Source organism: Salmo trutta, chromosome 6, assembly GCF_901001165.1.
Source record: "Salmo trutta chromosome 6, fSalTru1.1, whole genome shotgun sequence".
In the NCBI taxonomy this organism is placed as follows: Eukaryota; Metazoa; Chordata; class Actinopteri; order Salmoniformes; family Salmonidae; genus Salmo; species Salmo trutta.
The window spans coordinates 28,492,529-28,507,063 of record NC_042962.1 but is presented as its reverse complement, the minus strand read 5'-3'; the positions used below and the strand labels follow the sequence as shown (position 1 = coordinate 28,507,063).

Here is a 14,535-nt window from a genome sequence, read left to right as displayed (position 1 = left end):
CCAGTGGCCCATAGTCATACCTAGCTTACCTAGGGCCAAGAGTTTTTCCTGGCCATGTGAGCTGACCAGGATAAACTCTGATCAGGTCACAGTGAGGACAGGACACACACACACACACACGCGCCTCACGGATCCAAAAAGTTGGACCCGTCCCAAAATGGACCTGGGGCTTTTCCACCTAGACCCAATATGCATAAATAAATAAATACAAATAATATAGAGACCCGTTCCGAACGGACCCAAGGACAACTAGACCCGTTCTGTATAAACCTGTTCGGATCCCGACTCGGTTCGAACCAATCTGAGGGAGGGAAAGCAGTGGAAAAATATGTTTTTAAGCTACTTTATTAACCGGAGCTGATACAGTGTGAGAGGAGGGAGAGCGGTTCCGCTCAAGCAGGCAGGGGAGGGACCATACTGTGAGCAAGTGACATGAGGAGCAGGGAGGAGGGAGGGAGAGAGGAGAGACAGCAAACAAGCCTAATAGACTAATAGCTGCCATAGCTAGGTTATTTATCGTCAAATATGATTGCGTAGTACCTGTCTTGGACTGTTTGTCTGCATCAAACCGGGACAAGAACCTAGTTAAGCTAGCTATCGTTAGCTAGCTAGAATACCTGAGGCTGCAGTGCATGCGCTTTCTGATCTTACAGTTACAAATAACATCTCCATTCAGAAAATGAAGTAGCAGCCTGCCTACCTGTTAGCTCTTGTTTGTTGTAGCCTATTATTATACCATTTTTCTCTCTCTTTTTCTACTGCAGGAGTCGTGTTCGGAAATGCACAAGCCCTTCGGGACAAGTCAGTTAAAATTACACATACTGTACCCGAGACCCGTGACAATCATATCAGATCCGACCCAGATCCGTGACATTATCCGGATCAGGTCTCGGGTATTCGGGTACAGGTGGATCCACAAAGACCTCTAACGCACACACAAATGCATGCAAAAACACACACTCGTGACACCAGGCAGATCATCACTTCAGACAGTGTGTCCTAGAGCCTGCCTGGCATAGGTTTATCCTTTTAATCACTTTCCCACTTACAATTTTTCCCCCAGACTCATACAAAAACGGACATTAGTTCAAAGCCTGCCTGCCTGACCGTTAATGTCATTCCAGCTATACTAATAAGGGTAGTTGTATAAACAAACAACAAATGGCTGCCCCCCCCCTCCCCTCGCCTCATCCTCCCTCCCCTCGGTCCTCCCCTCTCTCTCTCTGGGCCCCAGATAGACCAGAAGTGTTTACCATGAGAGCAGGACTAGGGAGGTGAGAGTGGAGTGGAGAGGCTTAACATGCTAATGCGCCCAAAGTGGAGGCTGACAGTTTCACTCTGTAATGAGCATCCGCAAAGTAAACAGCTCAGAGACCAGCTGCTGCACGGATGAGACCACAGAGACTAACTAACTAACTAACTAACTCTCACACACACACACACACACACACACACACACACACACACACACACACACACACACACACACACACACACACACACACACACACACACACACACACACACACACACACACACACACACACACACTTGCAGGAAGGACTGCAAGAATTCTAAAGTTAATGCTGAGGACACTACACGGAGTCCAATGTGCTGTACTCTAAATGTACTACTGGCTTAACTAAACTGTATATATTGACATCACAGACAATGCCAGTCATCAGAGGCAGCAGGTAGCCTAGCGGTTAAAGAGCGTTGGGCGCATTAACCAAAAGGTTGCTGGTTTGAATCACCAAGCCGACAAACTGTCAATGTGCCCTTGAGCAAGGCACTTAACCCTAATTGTGCCTGTAAATCACTCTGGATTAGCGTGTCTGCTAAATAATGTGAATCACTAGACCACACGTATGAAACCATAGTCTCTATCAGTAGACCACACTTTCTCTGCATCAGCTAATCTTTATCATTTTAAACCACAGGTCATTCTAAAAGTCTATCAATAAAGGTTGGACAAATCTTTCCGGAAGTTCTTTAATTAAACACAATTGGATGCTGATCACAAGGCTAAAACATAACAAAGTTGACTGACGCAGACAGACTCCCAAACAGAGTCCTTGAGGCCCCTCTCACCACCACCATCCCCTGTGAGCTCTTCTCATTATGAAGTCTAGGCAGCTATGTCTGTTTGGAGTATGTAGCATGCTGCTAATTACTATTCAGATCTCAATGCTGTTGTTCTTAGGTGTCTAACACTGCCCCTGTAGCCAAGCATGCATATCCCCCCCCCCCCACTGAGACAATGTATGCCTGCAAGATCCCCTGTCAAAGAACATTGTATATTTCGATCCAAGGGGAACCTACAGTATACATTCCACGAACACATACATCATCTCTCACCCTCCAAAGGATCTTTGTTAGACACTTCAATATATATGGTGGAAAGTTGGCAAAAGAAAATAATTCGAAACACACCATGACTGGAAAATAGAGACCCTTAACAAATGTGTTGTGCTTTTCATGGAATGTCTTTCTCTGAGTCACTGTGAATAAAAAACACATGCGCTGGTGTCTGTTGATCACTCTCTCTGTAATGGTTTATACTTCTCCCAACTGGTTCAGGGCCAGTGAACTCTCTCATTATCAAGGAGAGACTCCATGGTCTGTGTTAGTCATTTTAGAGGGGAAAGTACAGACCCCTGAGGAACACCCCGAATAAGATCGTAGCAGGATGAGGCTTCTCCATGGATGTGTGAGTTCCTTCAGCTTTGTGTGAGAGAAAATCTTCCCCCTCCGATCCTCTTTTACCCCCCCCCCCCGAATGCCCTGCAAACCTTTGCTGTGACTCTCAAGAGTGGCTCTGTTCGCCCGACTCACGCCTGTCAACACGACTAATCCACAAACGCCAGGAGAACTGTAATTTGGTTTCACCGAACGCTTTCAAGGACATTTAGGAGATCATGAAATCCCGGTGCAACCCTTCTTTTCATTCTCTTCCCTGGTTATTAGGGTCCCGCTGGTTTTCCCCTTTCTCTGGTTGTCTACCTTACTCAATGGCACTGACAGGACACTTCCGTACAAGGGTTCGCCCATACTGGAGAGAGGAATGTTGTGTGTGTGTGTTTGTGTGTGCATGTGTGTGTGCATGTGTGCTGCATGTGTGTGCCGACAAGGAAAATTATAGGCTTTGGGGTTAAGTGTAGGGTTACAATTAGGGTTAGAATTAGGGTTAGGGTTTAGGTTAAGGGTTAGGGCTAAGTTTAGGACTAGGGGTTAGGGAAAATAGGATTTTGAATGGGAATCAATTGTTTGGTCCCCACAAGGATAGTAAAACAAATGTGTGTGTATGTGTGCGCGTGTGTGTGAGAACGTGCGTGTGCATATGTTGGAGGGACATCTTTTGGCTCTGACTGTCTCTTTTTGAGGGTGTCAGAGCACTCTTTTCCACCTCCCTATTGAAAGCAGCTCCATCAATGTAGCAGGAGCCCTTGCCAAGCACATGGAGATAAACTGGGCCCCTCAGGTATGCACAGAAACCCTGGACATACAGTGCCTTGCAAAAGTATTCATCCCTATTTTGTTGCATTACAACCTGCAATTTAAATGTATTTTTATTTGGATTTCATGTAAGGGACATACAAAAAATTGTCCAAATTGGTGAAGTGAAATGAAAAAAATTACTGGTTTCAAAAAATGATTTTAAAAAAAATGGCAAAGTGGTGTGTGCATATGTATTCACCCCCTTTGATATGAAGCCCCTAAATAAGAACTGGAGCAACCAATTACCTTCAGAAGTCACATAATTAGTTAAATAAAGTCTATCTGTATGCAATCTAAGTGTCACATGATCTGTCACAAGATCTCAGTATATATACCAGTTCTGAAAGGCCCCAGAGTCTGCAACACCACTAAGCAAGGGGTACTACCAAGCAAGCGTCACCATGAAGACCAAGGAGCTCTCCAAACAGGTCAGGGACAAAGTTCTGGAGAAGTACAGATCAGGGTTGGGTTATAAAAAAAAAGTGGTCCTATGGACAGATACTCTGTCCATAGGACCAATTTAAACCGTACACTCCACAGAGCTGGGCTTTACGGAAGAGTGGCCAGAAAAAAGCCATTGCTTAAAGAAAGAAATATGCAACCACGTTTGGTGTTCACCAAAAGGCATGTGGGAGACTCCCCAAACACATGGAAGAAGGTACTCTGGTCAGATGAGACTAAAATTGAGCTTTTGGCCATCAAGGAAAACGCTATGTCTGGCGCAAACCCAACACATCTCATCACCCCAAGAACAACATCCCCTGCTGCCACTACCATGCTGTGGGGATGTTTTCATCGACAGGGACTGGGAAACTGGTCAGAATTGAAGAAATGATGGATGGTGCTAAATACAGGGAAATTCTTGTAGGAAATCTGTTTCAGTCTTCCAGAGATATTAGACTGCGACGGAGGTTCACGTTCCAGCAGGACAATGACCCTAAGCATACCGCTAAAGCAACACTTGAGTGGTTTAAGGGGAAACATATAAATGTCTTGGAATGGCCTAGTCAAAGCCCAGACCTCAATCCAATTAAGAATCTGTGGTATGACTTAAAGATTGCTGTACACCAGCGGAGCCCATCCAACTTGAAGGAACTGGAGCAGTTTTGCCTTGAAGAATGGGCAAAAATCCCAGTGGCTAGATGTGCCAAGTTTATAGAGACATACCCCAAGAGACTTGCAGCTGAAATTTTTGCAAAAGGTGGCTCTACAAAGTATTGGCTTTGGGGGGTGAATAGTTATGCACACTCAAGTTTTCAATTTTTTTGTCTTATTTCTTGTTTGTTTCACAATAAAAAACAAATTGCATCTTCAAAATGGTAGGCATGTTGTGTAAATCAAATTATATAAACCCCCCAGAAATTCATTTTAATTTCAGGTTGTAAGGCCACAAAATAGGAAAAATGCCAAGGGGGTGAATACTTTCGCAAGCCACTGTATTGCCTCCTTAAATGAGGCGGGGCTGAGAGACTGAGGGGTCAAGTGGTTGTTCTGGAGTTGACATGTATAAATAATGATCAAAAGCCATAGAGATCATATAAGACATTGAGGTCATAAATAACCTTCTGGGGATGTACTGGATGTACCTCAGTAATGTATCATTTTGACTTTATTTCACCAGGAAGTTAGCCTTGTGAAACCAGCCTGATCTTGTGAACGCAGCAGTCAGTCTGCTTGACCAGGTTACCAGGAAGTCCCATTGAGGCCAGAAAAGCCAAGGGAGTCTCCCCCTGGAATCCCCCACAGCTATCTTCCTGGTGAAATAAAGTAAAAATGAAACATCACTGAGTTTTAGGCACATCCAGTACACCTCGTCCCCAAGCACATGAAGATATCTCCCTGGGACCAACTGGGGCCCTCAGGTATGCACACAAACCCTGGACATATAGCCTCCTTCATGACGTGAGGCTGAAAAAAACAGCAAAAGGTGAACACTTAGAGAAATCACACGTAATTGGATGTACACAATGTGAAATAATGAGGCTTCAATTAGTATAAATCCCATTCAATGGGAGTAAAATGACAATTATTTCTGCGATCGTGCCGGCGGGTTCCCCTCATTAGTGATCATTCAGTGAGTGGTGTTGGCAGGAGTACTCTGTCATCATACACAGACACAGCTGGGAGCCTTGGAAAGGTCAGCAAATAACTTCAGCCTTGAGCCAGAAAAGTCAGAAAAGATGATGATGTAAAAAGTAAATGGAACTGCAAACGACATTCCCCTACCTTTCTCTCCCCCCTTTGTTCCTCTTTAACGTTTCTGAGCACAACGGGTGAGCGGGTGAGTGGAGCTGGTTCACATGCTTGAGTTTTCAAAACCTACTTGATTTATTAATCTTAATTAATCTCCTGAAGAAGACAAAAACAGTGAGGTTGTCCCTTACAACTCAATGAGGGAGTGAGAGAGAGGGGAACGAGGGAGAGAGAGAAAGATGGAGAAAATGCCCCAAAAAAGAAAAGAAAGACCAAGCTTTTCTGTCTAAATGAGAGGGGATAAGTGATGAGGGAGAAGAGAGTGACAGAAGGGTTGGAAATATTCCTCTATGAGTTTGGGTTCTGAAGTCTAACTCTCCTCATTGGTCTGTCTACTGTTGCTCGTCCACAATATTGATTCACAAGATCAACACTATACTACAGGGCAAAAATCCATAAAACAAAGCAGAAATAACGGTGAGGCGTATAGTACACAAACTCTGCTTCTGCTGGGTAGAAATCAAACGAATACTAGATAAAAGGTACATCATTATATAGAAGATAAAAGCACTGGGTAACTATTTGGAGGTTTTCTTTTTTTCAAAAGAGTGAGATGGGGGTGAGAGGGAAGGAAAAATGTACACTTCTCATATTTTCTGTCCATCAATGACAGAGGCAAACTGCAAAAATGGCCTTCGCTCTGTCAAAAGAGAACTTGAACTCTCCTTGTCCCAGATATTCCCACAGGGTATGTTTGACATTGGCCAGATGGGCTGGCAGACAGACAGAGGAGACCTGATGCTCTCACACAAGTCAGAGCAGAACCTCTCATGTGAGGACGCACAGGGTCACCCAAGTGCAAGGGCAGGGGCATGGATGCACAAACCACGAGAGAAGAAAACCGAGGGAAAACATCGGGGGCGTCCAAAATAGCACCTTATTACCTTAATGTGTAGTGCACTATATAGGGAATAGGGTGCAAGATGGGACTCATTCATAGATAGAAAAACCTTCCAGGAGGATATTTAGCAGCCATGTTCAATCTAAACAGAGGCTGTGGACAGATAAGCCAAGGCAGAGAGAAGATCTGACCGATGAGTTAATAGAGTTTTAGTGAAGATGGCTGTCCCTCTCTAGGCCTGATCTCACATCAAATATGAGGTACAGGGACTGTCACCGCTCCTTCACAGACATCCTCTGTACTCTCTCTGATAACACTCTTCACAACCAACTCTCAATTCATTTAATCAGTTAGAGCTGATCTTTTTGTGCCGAAAGTGATTGCAGCTTTCACTGTTGATTATAGTTCATTTTAGTCATAGTTTAGTTCTGAGAGGATAATTGTTTTGTGCTATAGACACCTACGATTTGTCTGTTCTATAAAGTGTGGAGACAAAATAAGAAGATTAACAATAACACATTTGGGCCAGACACGGGAGCCATGCACACTCCCTTCAGACATTGTAATTATACAGAGGAAAGTGTGCTGTGTTCTCTATCTGTTCCAACATGTCCCTTGACTATTTTCTACCCTAAAACATAGACTTGTTATTACCCCATAGAGCTGACATGGACAGATTAGTAATCCTCCGGGGACAAACAGCACCTGTTCAGTGCTGCTGAGACACTGAAAAGAGATGCATTCTCACTGCGTCCCAAATGCTACCTTATTCCATATGTAGTGAACTACTTTTGACCAGGGCCCATAAGGAATAGGAAATAGTGCTCGACTATATAGGGACTAGGGTGCCTTTTGGGATGCATTCCTAGTGACCACGCTACAGTCGTCATTTTTACACTCTAAGAAATGCTGGGGAAATATTGGACAGAACACACGCTTGGTTATTTTGACCCAGCCAGTTGGGTTGCATGAATAACAAGTTGGGTTGTTGGGATTACCCAAACACGGGATAATTGAACCATCAGTTGGGTATTTTCTACTCTCATGCTGGGTTGACCTCGCAGCTCTGTCTTTTTTAATGTAATCCTTAGGTTATTTTCAGGAGGCGTGGCTTACTGGGGGTGTGGCTTTCAGATAGATCTTATTGGCCATGAGAGTAAATGTAATTCCATACAGCAAGTTTACACACAGCAAAATCAAGTTGTTCTTATTTTTTTTTTTACACATTCCTCTATAATATTAACATTTCACATATTATAATAAGGTATACCACCTTATTGTATCCCAACAACGGGATTTACATCGGCTTTTAGGGAATTTATACAATTCTGTAAGCGTCAATGAATGTTCAAAAATGTCAGTGTTCAACCTTAATATGTGATAACTATACAAGAGAATAGATGAAGAGGAATGACATTTACTCTAATGGGTGGCTAAAAATAACTATCTGAAAGCCACGCCCCTACTAAACTATGCTTCCAGTCATCTGATCTGACCCACTGGGGCATATCCCAATAACCCAGCACCAATAACCCGTCTTTTTTTTTTAAAGAAAACAACCCAACTAAGTGACCCAACGCCTGCAAGCCAGCAGTTGGGTCTACCAAACACCCAGAGTGTAGAGTGGTGGGCTGGCTACCTGTTCTTCTTTTGAAATCTATGAAACCCACACGCACATAAAAGCACAATGGCACACACACTGGCTGAAGTGATCCCTCTGCTGTTAAAGTAGGGTAGACAAGGGATAAAACATTCTCAAACTGAATGCAAATCATCTCTATGACAGTCACCGCTTGGTACATCCTGTCATCCTGTCTGACTATGTCATGCCCACACGATTGCTGCAGACATGTTGTTTTGTCAACAATTAGTCCCATCTTTCTAGATGAAGTCTCCGCATTACAAGCATCTGCTGAGCTACGGGGTGAGACTGCAAATAGGACGCAAAGAGACTTCCGGAATTGACAATGTGTCCAATACTGTATCATATTATCCAGGGGGGCACAGCGAAACGGAGAACTCCATAGCACAGAACTCCACAGCACAAAGTCATCAAGGCCCCCTACGGACCCTGGTCAAAAGCAGTGCACTACATAGGAAATAGGGTGCCATTTGGGACTTAACCTAATGCAAGCTAGTTCACTCAGGTATATGCGTTACAGATTTACATTCAAACAGGGTAGGAACAGAATACTGTCATGGACAACATATGTGTCAAGAGTGACATTCGATTATGCAGACCATATAAAAATATTAAAGTGGAACAAAGTACTCCCAATAGCCTTGTAACACGGTTGGGTCTGTCGTAAAAATAAAAGTGTGTGCCACAGGCCGAGCGGAAGAAAGAGGCGAGAACAACGAGCCATAAATAATAACACCAATCTGCACCCATCCAAAGTGTTAATTACATTCACGCGAGAGCTGCAGGAGATTAATTAGCTCAAGACTAATGTTGCGTTCACACTCTGTTCCACAGTGCTCGGGGAAACTGATCCAATGAAGAGGTCTGTCAGAGTGTGTGTTTGGGTGGGTAGAGTGTGTGTGTGTGTGTGTGTGTGTGTGTGTGTGTGTGTGTGTATGTATGTATGTATGTATGTATGTATGTATGTATGTATGTATGTATGTATGTATGTATGTATGTATGTATGTATGTATGTATGCATGTATGTATGTATGTATGTATGTGTGTATGTATGTATGTATGCATGTATGTATGTGTGTGTGTGTGGAGGGTAACATTCTGGTTTAGCTCAAGGTCCAAATTAAATGAAATCTCTATCAATTTGTTACATCTGAACAAGATTTCTCTCACTCGGGTATACACCTTACAGATCCATATTCAACAAGGTTAGGAACAGCTCAATAATGCAGTCATTGAAAGATGGCCTTACTTTAAAGAAGAATCCATTCAGTTTATCACCAGAATCCTTTATGGAGAGTATGTGAAACTTGTTAATTACATGGAGTTTCCTGAGCAAAGGCCCCTAGTCACAAATACAGTCACAAACCTCAATCACAGGGTTACAAACCTCAATCATAGGGTCACAAACCCCAAATACAGGGTCACAAACCCCAAATACAGGGTCACAAACCACAAACACATGGTCACAAACACAGACTCGAACCACCAGGGAGTCTGCCATCACCACTGTGGCTTTCATGATATAATCACTGGTTCTCTTTACTCAAAGACTGGTCAGCGTATGTACTGTACAGAACACGCTGCACTTACTGTAACAAACAAAACACACACAACACACACACAGAGAAGACATGGAGGGGGAGAGCGTGAAAAATAGAGAAAGAGAAGGAAAGAGAAAGAGAGGGAAGAGCCGGAGAGAACAACAAAGGGAAGTGAATTACTGCCGAATATTACTGTATGGTGTGAGTGACAGAGGACATGTGGAATTCCACATTCTGGTCTGCCAGCCATGGAGTGGGTCATATTTCACTAGATTGAGTGATAGCGTACAGGACAGAGTGTGTGTGAGAGTGTGTGTGTGTGTGTGTTTTTTTCTCCCAGTGTATGTATAAGAGTATGTTTGTTATTCACTGCAGAAAAAGCATGAGAAACATTGCCATGGAATATTTAACACGTTTCACATTTAAGCCCTCTCATCTGAGCGACCTCAATCTCTTTTTCCCACTCTTCTCTTCTATTGCTCCCTCATAGGTGTTACTTAGCAGAGACGTACATTTAAAGTCAGAGCTGTAGTGGCAGTGAATGGACTGGGTTAGGACGTACAAAAAGCCCTGAGCTCCACTCAGACACTTCACTTCAATACTAGTCCCTTCATCCCCTAAGCTTTCACATATGTCTACGTGTGTGTGTGTGTGTGTGTGTGTGTGTGTGTGTGTATGTGTGGTCTAATTTTACTATCCTTTTGAGTAGCAAAAATCGTAGGTCCCCAAAATGAAAAATCCTATTTTAGGCTTAGGGGTTAGGTTTAAGGTTAGGGGTTAGGTTTTCTCTTTTCTCTGTATACATCAATGATGTCGCTCTTGCTGCTGGTGAATCTCTGTTCCACCTCTACGCAGATGACACCATTCTGTATACTTCTGGCCCTTCTTTGGACACTGTGTTAACAACCCTCCAGACGAGCTTCAATGCCATACAACTCTCCTTCCGTGGCCTCCAACTGCTCTTAAATACAAGTAAAACTAAATGCATGCTCTTCAACCGATCGCTGCCTGCACCTGCCCGCCCGTCCAGCATCACTACTCTGGACGGTTCTGACTTAGAGTATGTGGACAACTACAAATACCTAGGTGTCTGGTTAGACTGTAAACTCTCCTTCCAGACTCACATCAAACATCTCCAATCCAAAGTTAAATCTAGAATTGGCTTCCTATTTCGCAACAAAGCATCCTTCACTCCTGCTGCCAAACATACCCTCGTAAAACTGACCATCCTACCAATCCTCGACTTCGGCGATGTCATTTACAAAATAGCCTCCAACACCCTACTCAACAAGCTGGATGCAGTCTATCACAGTGCCATCCGTTTTGTCACCAAAGCCCCATATACTACCCACCATTGCGACCTGTACGCTCTCGTTGGCTGGCCTTCGCTTCATAATCGTCGCCAAACACATTGGCTCCAGGTCATCTACAAGACCCTGCTAGGTAAAGTCCCCCCTTATCTCCGCTCACTGGTCACCATAGCAGCACCCACCTGTAGCACGCGCTCCAGCAGGTATATCTCTCTGGTCACCCCTAAAGCCAACTCCTCCTTTGGTCGTCTCTCCTTCCAGTTCTCTGCTGCCAATGACTGGAACGAACTACAAAAATCTCTGAAACTGGAAACACTTATCTCCCTCACTAGCTTTAAGCACCAGCTATCAGAGCAGCTCCCAGATCACTGCACCTGTACATAGCCCATCTATAATTTAGCCCAAACTATTACCTCTTCCCCTACTGTATTTATTTATTTTATATATTATTTTACTCCTTTGCACCATATTATTTATATTTTAACTTTGAACTTTCTTCAAATTATAAATCCACCATTCCAGTGTTTTACTTGCTATACTTTGCCACCATGGCCTTTTTTGCCTTTACCTCCCTTATCTCACATCATTTGCTCACATTGTATATAGTCTTATTTTTGTCTACTGATTGTATGTTGTTTTACTCCATGTGTAACTCTGTGTTTTTGTATGTTGTCGAACTGCTTTGCTTTATCTTGGCCAGGTCGCAATTGTAAATGAGAACTTGTTCTCAACTTGCCTACCTGGTTAAATAAAGGTGAAATAAATAAATAAAACAATTATGCTGGTATTAAACCTTGGGTTGCACGGGCCTTATGCAACTTTCTGCCCTGTTTCTATATTGTACATCCGACCAGTCTGGAGAGGGTGGGAGAACATGAAAGGCCGAGAGCTCAGAGGGGTCACCCATAACAGTTCAACAGGAGGAAGACAATTATTGATAAAGTGCTAAGGTATTGGGGTAAGGGTTAAGGTTAGGGTTACGGTGAGGGTCAGGTTAAGGGTTAGGAAAAATAGGATTTTGAATGGGAATACATATTTTGGTCCCCACTTGGATAGTGAAACCAACGTTTGTGTGTGTATGTGTGTGTGCGCGCACTTGTACAATATCTCTTCTACTTCTCAGACTTTCCCATCACTGTGAGAAGTTATGGTAACTAAGACAAGGATCATTACAGCAAGAGAGCAGGTGGAGACTACCTGAGAACCAGAGATGGACTCAGTTCCCACATCTCTACAGTTCCCACGTCTCTACAGTTCCCACGTCTCTGCAGTTCCCACGTCTCTACAGTTCCCATGTCTCTACAGTTCCCACGTCTCTACAGTTCCCACGTCTCTACAGTTCCCACGTCTCTACAGTACCGGAGTTAGAACAGGATCATTAGCTCAACCTTTTGATTGCCATCCAGTGTAAGAAAACCAGTGAGTTTTATTTAGGCCTCCCGCAGTGTTCTAAGGCACTGCATCGCAGTGCTAGCTGTGCCACTAGAGATCCTGGTTTGAGTCCAGGCTCTGTCGCAGCTGGCACCGATCAGGAGACCCATGGGGCGGGGCACAATTGGCCCAGCATCGTCTGGGTTAGGGGAGGGTTTGGCCGGCAGGGATGTTCTTGTCCCATCGCGCACTAGCAACACCTGTGGCGAGCCGGGTGCAGTGCACGTGGTGAGTTTCCGGTGTTTCCTGCGACACATTGGTGCGGCTGGCTTCCGGGTTAAGCGGGCATTGTGTCAAGAAGCAGTGCGGCTTGGTTGGGTTGTGTTTCGGAGGATGCCCGGCTCTCGATCTTCACCTCTCCCGAGTCCGTATGGGAGTTACAGCAATGGGACAAGACTGTAACTACCAATTGGATATCAAATTGGGGAGAAAAAGGGGTACAAAAAATATATCTATAAAAAAAGAGTTTGATTTAATGTTATACTGGTATATCAGATAACTCCACTTTTTGGGAATGAAAATGAACATTGGTTTGTTGTTTAGTCATTAACACACACTCTCTCACTCTCTCTCTCTCTCTCTCCCTCTCTCTCTCTCTCAAGGAAATTAGGGTCATTTCAATCACATCGATCAAGGTTGGTGCTTTGGTCTAAATACACTGCCGTCAATTTAATGGCAATCTCTTAAGAGGAGTGTCTGCAGCCAAACAGTGTGTATGGGGGACCTTGCTTGTGCCAGAGACCCTTTAACTGAGTCTATCTATCTTTGTTTGTGTGTGTGTTTGTGCGTGTGTGTGTACGTGCATGCGTGTGTATCTGGTGATTGATTGACTCTGTGTGTATTGCCAGTGGTTTCTCTCTCTCTGAGGGGGTAAAGAGGCACAGTGAGGGCCTTGGGCCTGTCTTCAGTCTGGCTGTTAATCCATCAGCATCAGAGAGCCTCTCCCTGTCACTACCAAAGACCCTCAGCACTACCCTATTATCAGAGTACTGTGTAAACACACATACACACACACACACACACACACACACACACACACACACACACACACACACACACACACACACACACACACACACACACACACACACACACACACACACACACACACACACACACACACACACACACACACACAGAAATCAGAAGTCAATGAGATATACAAGATGCCTGCAAAATAGCTGAAGGGTCCATCTACCATACAAGTGAAGGGCAGTTCGTTTTCCTGAAAATATATAGATTTACAATTGTTATGCGCAAAAAGAGTCTCAACCCCCCCAAAATGTAGCCATATTTGCATTCTCTGCAGTTCATTCCTGTTGGGTTGTAACACCATCACAAAGCAACATTATAGAATATGAAAACCCAGGGTTGAGCTGCCGGTAGGCCTTAATTAGACAGCTTCCATCTAAGCCGTGGAGCTCTCAGTAGCTAACCCAGAGTGACAGACAGACACAGAAAGCCAGCTAATACCAAGCTTACAGCTAGGGGAATATCCTGGATCAAGCAAGGATTTTGCCTCTTAAATCCCACAACATTTATTCAGGGTTGTCTCTTCCCTTTTCCTAGTCAATACTAATTGATTATTTTGATAGGTTTTTCTCTCTTGGTGCAAGTGGGTGATCTGTTTAATTTTCACACAGAAGCCTGGTCACAATTCTATTAATGAAATACTCATAATCTGTTTCATTAAGTTGAGACAATATTTTGATAATTTGAGGTGATGAGATAAGTTCCCACAACTGATGTGAAATCAAAAACATACGTTCCCACAACTTCCAAGGAACCAAATGTGCTAGCTGGGTTATGACTAGCTATATTTTACTGTATGTACCACCAGGTGCTAAATCAGTGGAGCTGATGACACAGGGCCGATGACACAGGGCCGATGACACAGGGCCGATGACACAGCCCCTTACACCCCTCTCACCACCTCTTCTCCCCAGGCCCAGCGTGTGTGTGTGTGTGTGTGTGTGTGTGTGTGTGTGTGTATGTGTGTGTGTGTGTGTGTGTGTGTGT

The 14,535-nt window shown here is 44.0% G+C and overlaps 1 protein-coding gene across 2 annotated transcripts in view; it reads right to left on the bottom strand.

Annotated features, from left to right (window-relative positions):
* plxdc2b (plexin domain containing 2b) overlaps positions 1-14,535 on the bottom strand; it is a 184,731-nt gene that overhangs the window by 101,468 nt on the left and 68,728 nt on the right. The gene's annotated exons all lie outside the window — the stretch shown is intronic.